Source organism: Phocoena phocoena, chromosome 10 (genome assembly GCF_963924675.1).
Source record: "Phocoena phocoena chromosome 10, mPhoPho1.1, whole genome shotgun sequence".
Classification (NCBI taxonomy): domain Eukaryota; kingdom Metazoa; phylum Chordata; class Mammalia; order Artiodactyla; family Phocoenidae; genus Phocoena; species Phocoena phocoena.
This window is the reverse complement of record NC_089228.1, coordinates 42,251,400-42,271,038: the sequence shown is the minus strand read 5'-3', so window position 1 is coordinate 42,271,038 and position 19,639 is coordinate 42,251,400. Positions and strand designations below refer to the sequence as shown.

At 46.2% G+C, this 19,639-nt stretch overlaps 1 pseudogene; it reads right to left on the bottom strand.

The window, feature by feature from the left end:
- Nucleotides 1–10,353: 10,353 nt before the first annotated feature.
- Nucleotides 10,354–11,012, bottom strand: LOC136129564 (small ribosomal subunit protein uS19 pseudogene; annotated as a pseudogene).
- Between the last annotated feature and the right edge of the window lie 8,627 nt (nt 11,013–19,639).

The window sequence follows — 19,639 nt, the reverse complement described above, 5'->3', positions numbered from 1 at the left end:
CCTGGAATCCATATCTGTTAAGCTGTCACCCACTCTGCTTCCAGAAACCAGTTCAACTTTCTGGGGTGATGAGAGGATGTGCCCTCGGAGGTGAGAGCAGAAAACCATCCCTTGGGGACGGTGGTGACCCAGCTTAGGACGAATCTCTGGGGCTGTTTCCCCATCTGTAGAGAGGGCATGATGCCCCTCTCACACCACTGTTGTGAAGACTAAATATACGTAAAGCCTCTTGCCCACTGCTTGGCCCACAATTTTGAAGACCATGAGAAAGCAGTACTGTATTAAAAAGAGCTTTGGAAATAAGACTGCCGTATGTAAAAGATGATGAAAAGCCATGACTTTTACCTGGGTAGGAAAAGCCACAGTGAGCTCAACTGTGACCTAATATCATACTGAAAAGACAATTCTCTTAGAAAGATAGTCTGGCAATGTAGTTGGAGCTGAACTAATACGGACCAGGTCAAACTGAAGGTTAGGTCAGTGGTTCTCAACCCCAGCCAGACATTAGAACCACCTGAGGTACTTAAAGAAAAAAACCAAACCCAAGAGCCAGGCTTCACTGTAGACTGATTAAATCAATCAGAATCTGTGGGGAGTGGGACCAGGCACTGGGAGTAGTTAAAGCTTTCCAGGTGATTCCAAGCTATAGTGATTGAGAACTACTGACTTAGGTGAAGCTACCTAATCTTAGGTTAAGATTTTGAAAGAAATCCATCAGTTCCAGACTATCTCTCCCCATGGTCTGCCTCAGTCTGAATTTCCTACCATTCTAAGCATTGGACAGTGGTACCCTGCACAGTAACCAGGATTGGCTACAATCAGTTTGGTTACTGTTCTATATTGATTTTGACAGGAAGTAGAGGTTCATCTTGAAGGACTTGATATAGTAAGTTAATTTCAGTACGAATGTTTATCAGTTAGGATTAGATTTTGTTGCATATAATGAAAATCCAAAATAAAAGAGCCTTAAACAAGACAGAAGTCTAGAGGCAGGTAGTCTAACACTGGTATGGCATCACTATGGTCATAGGGGACACAACGTTCCTTTTATTTTCCCACCCTACTGTTCTAGTGGGGGCTTTTCATCTTTGAGGTCACTTCATGGTCCATGATGGCTGCTGGTGCTCCAACCATTATTATCCACATTATATCCACATCAAGTAAAAGCAAAAGGAGAATGGACAAAAAAGGTCCAGTCAGCTTCTTTAAAGAGCCTTTTCTTTTTCTTTTATCTCATAGGTCAGAACTTTGTCAAATGTCTATCGGCAAGGAAGGCTGAGAAGTAAAACCCTTTAGGTAGCTTCCTCTATACCCCAAATAAAATTAAACTTTATTAAGGAAGAAGGGGCAAGTGGTAGGTGACCAGCAGTTTGTGCCATAGAGCCATTGCAGATCCAAAGCCTGAACGTGGGAGGGAACTAGAGGCTAGGCGGCAGGAGAATTAAGAGATCTTGAAGGAGGAATGGTGATTCATTCATGCGGTTCCCAAAAACTTGCTGCCGTGGGTCTTTCAGTAAGGGAAGCTTACTTTCAATTGTGTAGCTGGGTCAAGCCTTCATTCCTTTCAACAAGTTCCTAGTTTCTAGGCATGGCCATCTCAGCCTTAGTTTTGGATCAGTCGTCTCATAGGCCAGTCCTTTTCTTGAGGAGCCTGGACCTAGAAGGCTATTACACCCCAGGTGCCTTCCTGCCTGCCTACACCTGGATGGTAGAATCATTATTGCTGGTCCTGAGGCAAAAGCCACAGGGCATATCTTGACAGACCTTGGCTGAATTCTGTGAAGCTTTTTCTTTTCCGCTCCTCTGAGGAGTTAGATGCAGTCAGTTACGGTACCAGCAGGAAGCAGAATCCAACTCAGGTAATTCAAAGGACTATAACGAAAGGGGTACAGGCAGTCGTTGTTTTGCACAGCTCTGATATGCATGAATTTCAATGATCAATAAATTTCAATTATTTTAGTTAAGTAACACCAGTCCCCCAACAAGATGGTTAAAATTTCAGTTACATTTGTATATGAACTGTGAGCAATTGTATAAAGCTGCAGTTGCTAAAGTACAATTGGACGGCTAGCTCATCAGTCCACAAATCACTATGTACATAACAAATGCACAGCATGATCATGACCAATCATGTCACCTCTTTCAAAGCCTGTTGGTGACTGGTCACTGGACATCTGTTACTCAATTCATGCACAGACAGAAAAGTGTGTGGTTGTGTTGCTTCCTTGTTTCCCAGTGATAAATCCATGTGACTTTTTACAAAATGGTTAACTGAAAAAGGGAACTGGCTAATAAAGATGAAAATGCAGCAAGGAAATGCAAAGTGATAATACTGGAAGTAAAATTTGAAGAGCATATTGACGGAGTTACAGAAGAAAGGGCTGACTATGGGAGTGTTGACACTGCTGCCATTGGAGACTCGATATGCAGCTGGAGGAACTTAGGGAAGGTGAACTTAATACATAAATGAATAAGTGAAGAAAATGATGGGAGTGATGAAGATGGCCCAGAGGAAGTGATGCCAGCAAAAACCTGCTGGTTTTAAAGGAACTCTCAAAGGTATTCTGTGACACTGAAAGTAAAAAGGATAAAATAGTGGCAGCTGATCCAGACTTAGAGTATGTCAATTTGCCAAGGCAGAGGAAAGATGTTCACTCTCTATCAAGATATACAACAAGGAGGAGCAGGCAAGCACTGTTCAAAGCGTTCTTGGTAAGATTTTTACAAAGAAATACTTTCTATCCTCAATGTTTCTAATGCTTCAAATTAGTTTATTTAATATTAATTTTTACTACTTTTTCTCTTACCAATAGTAAGAGGGCTTTAGTGTTTTGACAAACGTTTTGAAATGTCACAGAATAATCATATTTTTTTCCCACTGATTATTAAGGTTGTTTTGCACGGTCATTTTTACAGTCCCAAAACTACTGTGCGAAGTGCGGACTCCTGTATTTACAGAGATGGGGTGCTATCAGCAAACGAGCAAGGGATGGCAGGGCATTCTAAGGCTAGCCACGACAGAAGGCACACGGCAGAAGGGCCAGGGGAGCAAATAGTGCATCTGGAGCCATGAAGCAGGTACACATGGGAAGAGATCTCTGTGTGGAGAGACACAGCCACAGACAGAAAATGCAAGCACAGAGGGGACTGGGAGAAACATCCCACCCTCCTGACTTTGCAGGTGCTTTTCACTGGGTGAATCCAGCTGAAAGGCAGCTTGCAGTAGGACCAGGCAATGCAGTCAGGTCAGACTAGGGCATACAAGAGGGTGGAGGTGGGTGGAGCTTGGAAGGGGGGCATAAGTACACCTAACGCTGTGCTGTCACTTTTATGTCCATGCCCTACAGTTGAGGACAGAGTTACCTGCCTCTCTGATGCTCAGTAAAAACTAAGTGAACACAGATGGGAATCTAGGTTTTCATTCTCTCAATGTAAAGCCCCTTCTCATGTCCACTGTGCTCCAGAATTCCCTTAGTGCTGCTTGTCATATTGGCTGGGACACAAAACACAGAGAGTTAGAGGACGATTGGGAGGAGAAAAAGCAAACTCAATGTTTAAAAGAAAAATTTCTATTGACAGCCCCCCAAACTCAGTAGATTTTAAGCAAGATGGGCTAGGAAAGTGTCAAGTTACATTCTAAATACCACTGACAGAATGTCAGGGCAGGCGTGGGTACATCTCTCTCTCAGATGTGACTGAATATAAAGCATGTTGCTTAGGATCAAGTTTTAAAGCATCTTACTTTCTAACATGAGAGTTTCTACAACTTATATAAGAGATTTTGTGTGTTTTAGTTATGTCTTTGGAAAGCTACTGGAGGTCTGGGGCGTTCATTAATCAAAAACTTGCTATTTAAATAGGAAAGACGCTCTGGTTGCTCTTCTTCAGAATGCCTGAGTGCTACGAATGGTCTACTGTTAGGAGATGACTGTACATATTACTATTGCTCTGGGGCTAGTCCATCCAGGAGGTTCCAGTCCCTGGGGTCTACCCACTCAGCCCATTTAAGTTACCCATGCTGCCAGCTTCCTTGCAAAAGGATGGAGAGGATCAACAGGGCAGAGTTTCTCACCCTTGGCACTACTGACATTTTGGGCCATATAATTCTTTGTCATGGGGGCTGTCCAGTGCATTGTAAATATTTAGCAATATACCTGACCTCTACCCACTAGGTGCCAGCAGTACCAGTGTTGGAGCAGGCAGATAGCTAGATAGGAACAGAGAAAGGGGGGCACGGGCCAAATGGCAGGAAACCAAACATCTTGTAGTCAACAGGGGTCCTTGTGCAAAGAAAAGCAGGAACCTCCGGACTGACGGAGAACCATACATTTTGGGGTGATAAGTGTCCTGGAAGCAGGCAAAGAAAGGTGGGAATCTTTGCTGTCTGAAGGTAACCTTTTGCTCATTATGCTCTCATTACAATAAAATTAGCCTTGCAGATAAGAAGTTTCCATAATGCACCGAGGCCATGACACTTCTGATCAAGACTAAATAAGGACAAAATTCCCTCCTCCTCTCCACAAGGTGGAGCTGGGATGAATATCAGGGGCTACAACCCCAGACCCCTCCCTCCCCAGTGTATATTCTGCCCCTTCATTTCTACACCCCCATATAACCTGCTTGCCAAAGAAACTCAGCACAGCTACTCACCTGAGACTGACCACTCTCCTTTTGAGAATGTGCTATCAATTAAATAAATCCTCACTTTGCTTTCTTGACCTCCCTGTCTGTCTCTGAATTCTTTCTGCCATAAGACAAGAACCTACTCCCCGATCTTTGGCGAGCAACAGCCAGGAGACTTGCCTCAGCCTCTCCCCTCTCTTGAGCTTGAGAGGCGCTGCCTTACTTCCTGCCATTACTCTCTCTCAACTCTCTCTCCCTCACTCTCTCTCTCTCTTTTGCTTTCTTATTGTCTGTCGCATTTTCAGACCTACTGCCCCAGTGGTGGGGTCAAGCCGTAAAAGCCACTAAGATGCTCACCACAAGAAATCTCCCTTCAGAGGATGAGTGGGTCGTGCAATGGACTACAGAGACGGTGGGTCTGTCTGCCCACCTCAAGACAATTTCCACGCAATGTTTTAGGCACACAGTTAAAAGCATAACCCTGGGACTTTCCTGGTGGTCCAGTGGGTAAGACTCCGAGCTCCCAGGGCAGGGGGCTCGGGTTCGATCCCTGGTCAGGGAACTAGATCCTGCATGCATGCTGCAACTAAGAAGTCCGCATGCCACAACTAAAGAGCCTGCATGCCACAACTAAGACCTGGCGCAGCCTAAATAAATAAATATTTTAAAAGAGTAAGAATAAAAATAAAAATAAAAGCATAACCCTGCCCCCTCCTCGCAGTTACCCTTATAGGCTTATTACTGGTCCACCTATACCTCACTATCCTTGTCTCCTCTCTGTGTCCCTATCTCACTCTTACTTTTCCACCTTACTCTGCTGGAAATGGGGGAAAGAAATCTGTCAGGCATTTTCCAACCTTGTCGCTAGGTCCTGCACTTCTCATTGTGCAAGGCATGTCAGGAAAACTTTCTGGCCCTTCTCACAAGCAGCTAGGGACCCCAACCATAGGACCTTTACGTCCTTTGGGTTTGCCTTATCCACCACTTAATTAACCATCATCAGGTTCAATTGTGTGGAAATATAAAATACAGCCTTACTTAGAGTTTGCGCCCTGGCCATGGCAGCTGAGTTCCTTCAGGAGTTCCCTCACTCTGTGGGTGGTCTGTGGGTGTACCCAGGGGTGTTGGGAAGGGGGACCCATGGTGGTAGAAGGATGCCTCAGGCCGCCATTCTTCTCCACCCAGCATTCCGCAGGCCCCCTCCACGGTCCCTCCCGTCCCCACTCCTGCATTGTCCTGTAGGGGCGGGTCTGCTGTGCTTGCCTCCGCAGGCTTGAGGGATCCTTAATGGCCAGTGCCTGTTTTTGGAAACTTACCACCCTTTTAGAGAAAAGATGGTTCCCTGACTAAATAGGTCCTAGAACCACGAGGATGTCCATTCCAGGGGGACATACCCTGGAACACAGGGATTAATACTGCCATAGAATCTACAGAGAAGCCTTCAGGAAGGTCGCTCCTCCTGGGTTCCATGGACGCCAGGATAGGACAAGGCCCCAGGACGCTGGGGCCAGCAGGACTGCCATATGGGGGAGTAGCTAACCCCCTTTTTGGCTAGAGTTGACAGGACTAAGTGGAAGGGGACACCTGGAACCACTCCTGCCTGAGGGGGTCCCTACAGGCCCTTCTAACTCTAGTGCTCCTCTCTGTTATAGGAGCAGCCTCTACCTGAAGGAACGATGGGAAACACCTCCTCCATCTCCAAGAACTCACCCCTCCAGTGCATTCTGAGTCACTGGAATAAGTTTTCTCTAGATTCTTTAAAATGCAAAAAGCTTGTTTTCTTTTATGAAACAGCCTGGCCCCAATATAAACTTGAGGACGATGAGGCCTGGTCCGAGAATAGAAGCCTCAACTGTAATACCATCCTACAGTTTGACATTTTTGCAAAAGGCAGGGAAAATGGACAGAAGTTCCTTACGTTCAGGCTTTTATGGCCCTAAGAGAGAACCTGGAGTTATGCAAGTCCTACGTTAGGGAACCTTGCCAGCTGGGACCCATTCAGGCTATGAAAGCCCTCTCTAGTGGCATCTCTGGAGGAACAGGTGCCCCAGATAGAAAACCCAAGCCCCAATGCTCTTTAACCACCTTCAGCCCCTCTCCTGCCCTATAAGTCTCTTTACCCTTCTGTACCAGAAGTGCAGCTGGAGCTTCTTTGCCTGCTTCAAGAAGTAGTACACCTTCTTTGTCTGACCTCAACCAGTGCTGTACTCGTTCGGGCAGATTCTGGGAGGACCCTAGCCAGTTCCCCAAAGAATTCCAGGGACTGACTCTCTCCTTTGACTTCACGTGGAAGGACCTAAATATTGTCCTTTCCCACTGCTGCACCACTGAGGAAAAGACCCGTATTTGGGCACAGGCTGAAACGCGTTGATGGATTACATGTTGTCCAACCACAACAATACCCTGTGGGCATGATGGCAGTGCCTCTAATGGATCCCAATTGGGACTATAAACCAGGCCAGGCTGGTATCACTAGAAGGGACCACATGGCCCTTTGCCTCATTGAAGGGATGAAGCGATGCATAATTAAACCTGTTAACTATGATAAGGTTAAAGAGATCACCCAAGGCCAAGATGAAAATCCAGCCTTATTTCAGGCCTGACTGGTAGATGCCCCTAGAAAGTATACGAATGTGGACCCATACACGTTTGAGGAACACATTGTATTTGCAACCCACTTCATTAGCCAATCAGCCCCTGAAATCCATTGGAAGCTTCAAAAGCTTGCCATGGGGCCCCAAACCCCTCTCAACATTCTAAATGACACAGCCTTTAGTGTCTTTAACAATAGAGACCAAGCTGAGCAAGAAAGGAAGGAACGGCGTGACTTAAGAAAGGAACGACAGCAAGCCAGGCATTTGGCAGCTGTCATGACAAGACCTCCTGGTCACCCCAAAAGTACTCCCAGAAGACCCCCCCCCGCCAGGAAAGGGAGCCTGTTTTAGCTGTGGGAGCCCCAAACACTAGAGCAAGGAATGCCCCAGAAACACATCCCAGCCTTCACCCAAGACACCATGCCCACTCTGTAAGAAGATGTGCCAGTGGAGGAGGGAACTGCCCCCAGCTCTGAAGGGAGTGAGGAAATTCCCCCATGCCGGTCATGGCAGTGGTTGATTGACGGGACCTGGGACCTCCCAAGGCTCCCAAGAAGACAGTCATCATCGCACGGGAGGAACACAGTCATCAGTGGGTGACCACTAACGTGGCACGTAAGCTTGTCCAGTTTCTAGTGAACACAGGGCTACTTACTCTGTCCTGACTTCTCATGCTGGGCCCCTTGCCCCTGAAACCTGCTCTATTGTTGGGGTAGAAGGAAGACCAAATCTAGAACATTTCACCACCCCTCTAACTCGCACCTGGGGAAAGACCCTTGTCACACAAGTTTCTTGTCATGCCTAAATGCCCCAGCCCATTTATTGGGAAGGGATTTTCTCTCAGCCTTGGGGGTAACTCTTACTCTCCCTGAAAACCAAAACCAAGGCCTATTTTTGGCTGGGTTATGCATTATGGACAGCACAAAATATTCCCCGCAAATTAAAAAAACAAAAAACAAAAAACCTTACAGATCCACAGGTCTGGGATCAGGGAATCCCAGGGAAAACAAAGTTTGTCACTCCTGTAAAAATCACCTTAAAGGAGGCTAATAACTTCCCTTGCAGGCATCAATACCCTCCCTTTCCAGTAAACTCTCCAAGTTTCTCTGCTCTTTTGCTTCTCATGAAATCATGTCCCCTTTAACCACACCCATCCTAGTGGTCTTCTTTGTTATTCACATTGGCACAGCTTCAGCTTACAAACATCCACTCTCAGACACCATAAATGCCATTGCTAAAGTTAATAACTCATCTGACTGTCGGATCTGCCCCCGCAGCTGTACCTCCCCAAAGGACCTACATCTTTTGGGACTCCCTGCCTCCTTGAAGGACATGGTGGCGCTAACAGCAAAATATTCTGGGTTCTCATTTACCACCCAGTGCGGTAAGGAAGGACTGGGGCAGGAACCAACTAGAGGCCAAACTCTCTGGAACAGACACCCTCCTCCAAATCAGAGGGAAGGGTATTTCATCTTTTAGGTAAAGCTAGCCTCTGTCATTTACTGCTGTTAGCATTCAGGGACAAGAATTAGGATGGCTTAATGAAACACAGTACAATCACACTCTACCTTTTAGTAATCACAGTTGGGTGACAGTCACCAACCAGACTGCCAATATCCAACATGTGGGGAACATCACTACCTGGTGGAAGAACCTAGTGACTGCAATAAATAAAACTCACAATAAAAGCATAATATTCAATAATAGTTAACAATACACAAGAGAAGGCCAGCATAGGGACTGGACAATATTCCAGACTAATGTTTAATATAAGTAATAACTGTATTCAGATATACTCCAACTTCTCCCTGTTACAGCTGCTGTATCGAAACCTGAGGTGTCGAGGGAAAAAAACTCATGGCTTCAGAAAACTCCAACTTCAAATGACGATGTGGCAGGGATTTCAACCCATCTCACCTGAAGATGAGGACTGCCACCAGCCACTGGATCTACTCCCCACTCTCCATCTCCACCACTGTAAACAACCCCGAGATCCCTATCTCTGACAGACAGCAAGGAGCTCTGGACCCACAGGTAGGGACAATGCCCGTGCTCACTCGAAGCAGTTACAGAAGATGGACCATCAACCCTTTGCCCCTTAAAGGATTTTAAGGGTTCAGACTCCTTGAAGTGGGAATGTTAGAGCAGGCAGATAGCTAGATGGGAACAGAGAAACGGGGACATGGACCAAATGGCAGGAAACCATACATCGTGTAAACAACAGTGGGGGTCGGGGGGCTCCTCTGGCAGACAAAGAAAAGCGGGAACCTCTGGACTGACAGGAAACCACACATTTTGGTGTGATAAGTGTTCTGGAGGCAAAGAAAGGTGTGGAAAGGCGGGAATCTCTGGCGTCCGAACGTAACCTTTTGCTCATTATGCTCTCATTACAATAAAACTTTACAGATAAGAAGTTCCCATCAAGCACCGAGGCCATGACACTTCCGATCAAGACTAAATAAGGACAAGGGGTGGTGGTGGTGGTGGTGGTGGGAGATTGGGATTGACATATATACACTAATACGCATAAAACAGATAACTAATAAGAACCTGCTGTATAAAAAAATAAACTAAAATTCAAGAAAAAAAGACTAAATAAGGACAAAAATTCCTCCTCCCCTCAGCAAGGTGGAGCTAGCATGAAAATCAGGGAATATGACCCCAAACCCCTCCCTTCCTTCCCCCTCCCCCCTCCCTCCCTTACCCCCTCGCCAATGAATATCCCACCCCTTCATTTCTACACCCCACATAACGGGCTTGCCAAGAAACCAGCGCAGCTACTCAGCTCTGAGAGCCTACCATCCCTTAAATAAATCCTCGCTTTGCTTTCTTGACCTGTCTCCTCTCTGAATTCTTTCTGCAAAGAGAGGAGAGCCTACTCTCCTGCAACATGGGCTCCAGCTGTAACAGCCCAAAATACCTGCAGACATCGCCAAATGTCCCCTGCGGGGCAAAACCACACCCTGTCGAGAAGCTGAGAAGCAGTAAGGGAGAGGGTACCTGGAAAGCCCTCACAGAAAGAAGCCATGAAAATAAAATAGCAGTTGAGCCAGACCTTGTTTGTTTGATGCTTTAAATTCCAATTTCTTTCTTTCTCTTCTGTAGAGAGAAGTCTGTGCCTTTATTGGCCAGCCCGCTACTTCAGGAGAACGAAACGGGAGGAGTGCGTGGCCCCCGTGCCCGGCAGGGCGTGCTACAGGCTTGTAGGTGATGAGAACTTGCCTAGGTAGTGGCCAGTCATCTCAGGGTTGGTTTTCATCAGGATGAAGGTCTTGCCGTTGTAGACGCCCTCCAGGCTGCCCACCATTTTGGGCAAGATGATCACGCCGCGCTGCCCATCTCCACCACCTCAGGCTCCTCCGTGGGAGGCACCGCCTTCTCGGCCTCGCGCAGGCGCTTCAGCAGCCACTCGAGGGCTGCTTCCTCCGCAGGACGTAGTGCGGCCGCCGCCGCTGACCCGGGCCGTACGGCTGCGTCAGCTGCGCGCAGGCCGTGTCCAGTAGCTGGTCGAGGTCCACGCGGCCTCAGGTGAACTTGCGGAAGGCACACGTCTTCTGCTCTACCTCCGTCACCTTGTTGGCACTTCCTAAATTCCAGTATCATCATTTACTTTACACGACTTATAAGGAAACCGTATTTCCCAAGCCAAAATTCAGGACATATGACTTAACAGAGGCTTAAAACAAAACAAAACACGTCTATGAACGTATTTATTCGCCAGCACTCTACAGTTTAAGTCACACTTGTATAGGTTTTTCCCCCTCCTCTCTTACCCCTTTTATCCTTTACAGGCATTTCCCTTAACAAATCTCTTGCATGTCTAATCCTGTCTCGGCTCCTGCTTCTAGGAGGAGTTGACCTGTTTCAATGACTCAAAAAAAAAAAAAAAAAAAAGGTATTGGTGAAGGAAGAAACATATGGCCATCGAGGGTGCTGCTCAGATGGCTCTAACAGAACCTGCCGCCAAGAGCAGGAGCTGACTGACAACCTTGGCTGCCACCCGGGGTTACAGGCGCCAGTCTTTCGCTGGCTGCCTCTGGGCAGTGACTGAGCTCGGCAGGGGCACCAGCACGGAACTATTCCCGCCAGAGAGGTGACCCCTCTAAGGGGAAAGTTTAGCCTGGGGATTCCCCAGAGGCCTGGCCACGATTTTCTCAGAACTGTGCTGTGGTCTGAGGTTCTTCCTACCCAGTCCTTCTTCCCCCCTCTCTTTACACAGGGTCAGACCTGTACTGCAGAGGGCTCTCTTCAGACTGCGGCTCTTGAGCCTTCACAGGTGTTTCCCCCAATCGATCTCTTGCACTTCAAATCCTATTTTCCTGTCTGCTTCTCAGAGGATCTGACATGTAATGGATTCCCCTAATTCCACTAAAAAAAAAAAATTATATAGAGCAATGTAATATGTAGCCAAACTGTATCTGAGGTAATCAAATAGTTATATTACTTAAAATCAGGGGTGTACCAGAAAATTGGGATGTACAATCATCCTGTCTATGTTTCCTAGAAGAGTGGATTATATTTCTTTTTTTAATTAATTTTTTAATTGGAGTATAGTTGATTTACAATGTTGTGTTAGTTTCTGCTGTACAGCAAAGTGAGTCAGTTATACATACACATATATCCACTCTTTCTAAGTGAGGATTTCAGTACTAAGAACGGCCACTTCTTATTGCCTTCCCCGCCCCACTACCCGGAACTTCCTCCAATAATTCATGGGACACCTGCACACCAATGTTACCCTAATTCCTTCCCCTGCCCCCTCAACATGGCTTTGGAATATCATTCTTTCCAGGTAGAGGAATGGAACCCTGGATGCATTCAGGTGACAAAGATATGAATCCTCTAAGCTAAGATACTATTTCACCCCCCACCCCCAAGGAAATCTCTCTCCTCCTTCTCGTCCATCCCTCCTCCTCTTCCTCTTCAAATGTGAGAACCTCTATCCCACCATGAAGATATGAGACTAGGATATAAAGAAGGTTGGAACTTGAGGATCAAGGGTTGGCCTTTGTAATGACAAAGAGAAAAACAGTCCCTACCATCAGGCACTCAGAGCAAGGCTACAACATTCTGCTGTCGAACAGAGCCAGTCTCACAGATCACCAACCTCAGACAAGGCTGACAAACACCATTCTGTAGTCATGTCTGAGCACAGACAAATACGAAGCCACTGTGCAAACCACAGAAATCACCCAGCCCCAGCTAACACAAATGACAGCTGTCCCTTCACCAACCATGGCTTTAGCTCTGCTGCCTTTGTCTCACCTTCTATATAAAAACTGAAATTCCTGAGCATAGAATCGATCCCGCTTCCTGATAACATCCAATCCAGAGCAAACCCCTGCTTCCTTAAAACTTCCCCCACATCACTTAACACAAGCGCAAGTTCTATTACAAGTCCCTTGTGCTAAGAGGCCCCATGACTCCTCATCTATGCATGTACACAGCCTCCTTCACTGCAGCAAATCAGTAAATCCAACTTTGTTCCTAGTGGTCTTCGGCTACAGGGCATAGACAGGTGGTCCACAGGTGCTGGATCCAGCCAATGAAAGAAAAAGAGAAGAAATGAAAGACAAGACAATGATGAGAAAAAAGGTCTCAGTACAAAGAGTCGAGGTGTAGATGAATCTCCTGACTAGGGTTCCAATTCTAACTCGCTCTGTGCCCTTGAACAAATCATACACAAGTGGAAATACATTGAACCTTCACAGGGCTGCAAAGTTAAGTCTGATGTCTGAGCAGTCATCAGTTTAGAAACGCACAGGACACCTGTGAGAATGGCTATCATCAAAAAGAATACAAATAACAAATGTCAGCGAGGATGTGGAGAAAAGGGAACACTCGTGCACTGCTGGCAAATTGGTGTAGCCACTGTGGAAAACAGTATGGAGGTTTCGCAAAAAACGAAAAACAGAACTATTTTATGACCCTGCAATTCCACTCCTGGGTATATATCAAGGAAAAATGAAAACACGAATTTGAAAAGATACATGCACCCCAATGTTCACAGCAGTATTGTTTACAATTGCCAAGATATGGAAGCAACCTAAGTGTCTATCAACAGATGAATGGATAAAGAAGATGTGGTATATAAATACAATGGAATACTACTCAGCTATCAAAAAAGAAATTTTGCCATTTACAGCAACATGGATGGACCTAGAAGGTATTATGCTAAATAAGTCAGAGAAAGACAAATACTAGACAAATATAAATACAAAGACAAATGATATCCCTTATATGTGAAATCTAAAAAAATACAACAAACGAATATAACAAAAAAGAAGCAGGGAATTCCCTTGTGGTCCCATCGTTAGGACTCTGTGCTCTTACTGCTGAGGGCCCAGATTCAATCCCTGGTCGGGGCACTAAAATCCCACAAGCCACATGGTGCAGACAAAAAAAAAAAAAAAAGAGCAAGCAGACTCACAGATATAGAGTACAAACCAGTGGTTACCAGTGGGGAGAGGGAAGGGGGGAGGGGAAATATAGGGGTAGGAGAGAAAGAGGTACCAACTATTAGGTGTAAAATAAGCTACAAGGATATATTGTACAACATGGGGAATATAGCCAATATTTTATGATAATTATAAATGGAGTATAACCTTAAAAAATTGTGAATCACTATATTGTATGCCTATAATATATAATTTTGTATATCAACTATACTTCAATAAAAAATAAATTAAAAAAAAGAAAGAAAGAAACGCACATGTCTTTCAGGAGCAAAAACAGACCAATAATGATCGTCGCCTTCCAGAGACTTAAAAGGCCAAAGTTAACGGCTCAACTTTCAACTTGTGGGCCGAAGTAGAGGGCACCAGTTAGGAAAATTCATGCTTCTAGGAGGGACTAGACTAAAGGAACTGTGATCTCAAAGAGAAGAAATCGAAAGGTGGGCAGAAGGTTTTCTATGCATCCTACCTGAGCCAAGTCAGCTTGAGCTGCGGGGAGGCTGCCTGTGTGGAATGGTGCCGCCAGCCAGATGGCCTTTAAGCCACCTGTTCTACCACACGGCTGCCACTTTTAGCCGTGTGCTTTACCTAGGGGAGGATCTAGGCCCCAGGTGGGGAAACGCAAGCTCCAAAGGTAAAGGGGGGCCTTAAGCGAGATGGAGCAACCTTTCTTGCCCTCAGTGGTGAAAATGTTAACCAGAAACGCCCTTGGCACAGTCTCACGGATGACCTGCCTATGCCCTCGACTGGGGATCCTGCAGTTTCCTTACTCACACGCTGGTGGCCCTAAACCTGGCTTTCACGGCCTTCTGTGCTCTGATGAGGGTCCAAGGTTCGTCACCCGTACCCAGAAGCTATGGGGAAGGTTCCTTGCAGGCTGGTGAGGCAGAGCTCTTGGCTTCCTCCGTGCTGTTCCACCCTGAACAGAGTGCGGTTCCTGGTTCTCAGCTGGCTCACTGGGTCTCAGGATACCAGCAGGCGGCCTGGACGGAGGCAGTCCAGACTCACCACCAGGACGCTAACTGGGCCAACCGCCCTCCTGATCCCACCCCCCCACCACTCGCAACACCTCGCCTCGTCCTCGCCCTCCCCTCCCCCTACCTTGCTCAGGGCCTCCTCCTTCTCTGGACCTCGGGCTCCCTCAACTCTCCTCTGGGCCTCAAGGGTCTTTCTCACCCTCTGGGCCCCTCAGGCCTGAGTATTTTTTGCCCTAATTGTCCTCACCTGGTCCGCTTTAAACATAGTTTAAAATCATGTCTTAGAAACGGGAAGGGAGGACGGGAGGCCAGGACAGCTGGTTTACAAATGTGCCTCAAGATGGGCCTCATCCTTTCCTGGGAGATGGGTTGGAAGGAAGGCGGGGGATGAGTCTGGCCTCAGGCCCTTGCCTCACAGCTCCAGGATGAGAACTTGCTCTTAAACTAGAAAGATCTGGAAGGATTAGGAGCTGAGGTAACCCAGGATCCTTGGGTGGGGATTTTTGTTGTTGCTGTCATTTTGGGGGCAGGCCTTGAACACCTTAGGGAGGAAGGGGCGCCCTGAGCATAAACAGTCCTTTATTTAATGGTCCCCTGTGACAAGAGCCCTTTCACAGGAATTTGCTGGAAGAATTTGACCAACTGAGGAGACAAAGCTCATTGATTCCCTTCCTCTGTCCTCATGTCATCCGTTATTTAGCATCTTAGGGCGGCTGTTCAGAGAGGAGGACAGTGTTTGTTCCGCAGAACCTCATCCCTAGCACAGCCATGATCTTCAAAACCCTCTTTCTAATTTTCTGGGTCCTCAAAGAACTTGGGAAAGGGGACCTGGAAAATGGCAATTCAGAAACTTGAGATGAGACCAAAGCATCATAGAAGGGCCCACCCTTCTCTATCCCAAACTCTGGGTATGGTGAGTTGGATCCAGGAAGCCCCAAGGTGCCACCCTCCCCAGCTGAGCCTGTTTGGTTCCTTTTATTCCTCAGTAGCCTGAATATGGTTTTCATCTCTCCTTCAGGCAAGAAAATATTAGGTTGCTGTTCCTAAAGAAACAATAGTCCTCTGTGCAGAGGTTTGGAATCAAGGGTAAATCTTGAGAGGACCTATGTCTTACAGGTGCAGAGTCTATTACCTTCTAGCTGCTCCAGCCCTAAGTGTTCCTGAGGGCCACAATAGAGTGCACAGTTTTCTTTTCCAGTATCCAAAATGAAGGTTATGGGTTAAAGAATGTGGCTGAGAAATCATCACAATATGTTTTAATTAGTTTATAGATTAATGTAGCTTGTTTGCTAAATACTTGCAACCTGGTCTGTTGCCTTGGGAGCAGGGCTAGAAACAAAAGGTCAGAATTGGGAAAATTGAATACAAATTGGCAAAGAACTCATCATATTTTATGACCGCCTCTCCAGCCAAGCCCCACATTCATTCCTCTTTCAGTTTAGAAGTGTCTTAACAACTCAAGAAAGGATCTAATGGAATCGAGGTAACCAGCACCTCGTTTGGTGCCATGCTTTTTGAATGAATGAGCAAACGTTGCCATGGAAGTTTTGTAATCTCCTCCCCTCCCCCACCCCATGTCCCAACCCTCCCTCATAGCAATTTACCTGGCAGCTTCTCCACCAGCACTCAGCCTTAGCACACTGTCTTGCACATAGTAGGTATTTAATGAGTACGTTGAAATAACTGGATACACAGCAGAATGAATACCACACAGTTGAGTGCTACCCACACTGAAATTCTTCATGAAGATCAAAGCAGAGCTGATGCCATGTTCAATTATTGCTCAACTCTTGGCAAGGATCTAAAGACAAACAGAAACATCTTGATCTATTTGTGCAAGAAGTCTGCTTGCAGCATCTGTAGCAAGTGTAAATTCTCATCTTAAAAACTGATGTCCCTGGCCTGGAGAAAATAGATTAATTTTTTTTAACACCAAAGACAAAGGCTTTATTATCTCAAAAGGAGCTTATTACACATGTTATTTAAGGAAAACATAATTGAAAATACTTCATCCTGGATATAGTGGACTGATTTGACACTAGACATTTTTTCAAAGGTATAAGGGGTTTTTAATCTTCATTATTGGAAGTACTTATGTTACCACTATTTCTCAAAGAGACTGTTATTTGCAGAAATATCACCGGGTTGCTTTTCAAGAGGAAGTGAGGAAGATTTAAATCCTGATTGGAAAGGATCACCTCTGAGGAACACATTTCCCAATTATCCTTCCATCAGCTGGCTCACTGGGTCTCAGGATACCAGCAGGGGCCTCCTGGGTGGTGCCTGCAACCAGTGATGGGGTTGGATGGGGGTGGCCTTGGGAGGAGGTTGGAGGGCAGGTTCACCCCCAACCCCCCAGGTGGAGGGTGGGGAAAGTGCTCAGCCTGCAGATAGCTCTGGTGACACTGCAGTTGGCAGGCTGTTAAGCAATTAGTGTCTCTTGAAAAGAAAGGGACCGACAACAACGGACTTGGCCCCTGCTGGTATCCTGAGACCCAGTGAGCCAGCCCAGGGTCCAAAGAACACACTGAATCCAAGTCTGAGCCATAATGACTCTTTCACTCCCACAGGGCTATGGACTTGGATTTTGGCTAAAAATATTTTTTTCCTTTCAAAAGACTAAGTATCACAAAATGATCTTCTCTCCCTGAACCCCAAGGAGCCACCCAACCCCCTCCCAACCCTAGTTCCTGGGCTTAATATCTGAGTGGATTCTAGTCCCTCCGGCCTGGATCCTGGAGAGGGCAGATCTGAACATCCTGGGCAATGAAGGGGCTGAAGTCACTTCACCAGCTGATGCCGGGACTCCTCTTTCCAGATGGGCGAAGGGGGAGTTCCACACCTCCTCTCCCAGGGCTGGTTGTCAACCCCCGGAGGACTTGTTGGCCTGGGAGTATCAGCATTGAGGAATGGAGTCCCCGAGGTGCTGTGGAAGAGCCTTCTAGGGTGTTTGAGCAGCTACCACACCTTCCAGTCTTTTCCAGCCTTTAGCCTCTCTGGGAGTAACCTGGTATCTCTGACCAGAGGGGCGTGAAATATGGCCAAACTGGTCTCACCACCGGGGGGTGGGGAGGGGAGAAGGGAGGCTTAAAATCTCTGAAAAACTGCACACACAGGAGGCTGAGAAGAGTAAAACCACCAAAGAATCTTGAGTTTTGACAAGTTTTTGTTTTCATTTTATTTTAAAATAAGGTACATTTGCATGGTTCAAATTCAAAAGCTACAAAAGGGTATATGGGGAGGAAAAGTTTCCCAGTCACAGTTTCCTTCCACGAAGGCAAACACTGTCCACAGTTTCTGTTTAACAAGCTTTTTTTCAAACTTCTGTTTGAAACTTTTCAAATGCTTAGAGGCTATTTAGTGGCACTGACTTAGCTCTACATTGGAGAAGAAGTGATGAGTTTCTGACCATCTTTAAAGGAGTGGTACTGTTTGCCCAGCCTCTTGTCATTGAGGAAAGGTGTCCTTTGTGGGTCGGGGTGGAGCAGGGAGAAAAGACTGAACCGTTGCTATGGTTACTTCAGGTGATAGGGAATGCTGCACCCCTCACATGTGTTTGTTGGGGTCCGTCTCTGGTCTGGGCGCCTGGTCAGGCAGGCCCAAAGACCCAGGGCTGCCTCAGACGCAGGCAGCCAAATATCTTAACATACTGCAATAATGTTAGAAAATGAAACCCCGCAGTTCCCGGTTCCTTGGCTGTGGAGCCCACACGGCTCATGCTGTAATGCTTCTCCCAGGAACATCTCTTTCCAGGGCTGCACAAATGCTGTAGGATCATATGCCAGCTTGCTGGAGCTGACAGCTAAATGAATTTGGAGAGAACGAGGTGTACAGCATCTTTGAAATTGACACAATTAGCTAGAGAACTGTCAGCTCACAGGAAAAGACAACCAGCTTGCTGGAGATGAGACCAAGCCAGATGAGCAGACTATGGGCAATATTCTTTTCTCTTCAACGCAGATGTAATGAAGAGTGGCTACTAAATCCAGCCATTTTCATATACATCATCTCTCCCCACCCTGGCCATCACCTTTGTTCAATAGGTATTAGGATTCACACTTTACGGTTGAGGAAATTTTGGTTCAGAGAAGTTAGGTTGCCTGTTAGGGTACACAGGTGGTGCTTCACAGCTGCCTCTTAGTAATTCTGAGGTCTCTTCAGTCTGGGGATAAATGTGACTACTCATGTTGCACGTATGTAAATGATTAGGCCCAATTTAATGAGACTGTATTTTTCAAACAAAATATTCTTTGATTATCTTTTTTTTTTCTTTGATTATCTTTGATAGAAATGGGGATAATTATAGAGAGAAATGCTATGTGTCAATAGAAAAAATATAGTGTATTCTTGTGGGTTGTCAAATTCTAGCCATGCCCACTGTCTCTGAGCTTTTTGACCTCTTGGTAAACTGGCTCCTAACATTTGTACGTTTTAGTAATTAACATTTCCATTTTTCCTTTCCCCCTCCCAACTTGGTGTCACTGAGAACTAAAACCTGGCTGTCCAGATCCTTATTAGGACTGTCTAAAAAAAAGGAGAAGGAGCAGCAGAAGGGGGAGGAACCCTGCAAAGTGCAGCTGGACACCTCCATGCTCTGCACTGAGGAATATCTGTGGCTGTGACGCTGATGTAGATGCTAGCACCAGACATTCAGATTGCAAACTAGGAAATTCGTTGGCTTGGCGCTGCTATTCTCACTCCACCATCTAAAAATGTTTTGAGATGTGGCATATATATACAATGGAATATTACTCAGCCATAAAAAGAAACAAAATTGAGTTATGTGTAGTGAGATAGATGGACCTAGAGTCTGTAATACAGAGTGAAGTAAGTCAGAAAAACAAATACCGTACGCTAACACATATATATGGAATCTAAAAAAAAAAAAAGAATGGTTCTGAAGAACCTAGGGGCAGGACAGGAATAAAGACACAGACGTAGAGAATGGACTTGAGGACACGGGGAGGGGGAAGGGTAAGCTGGGATGAAG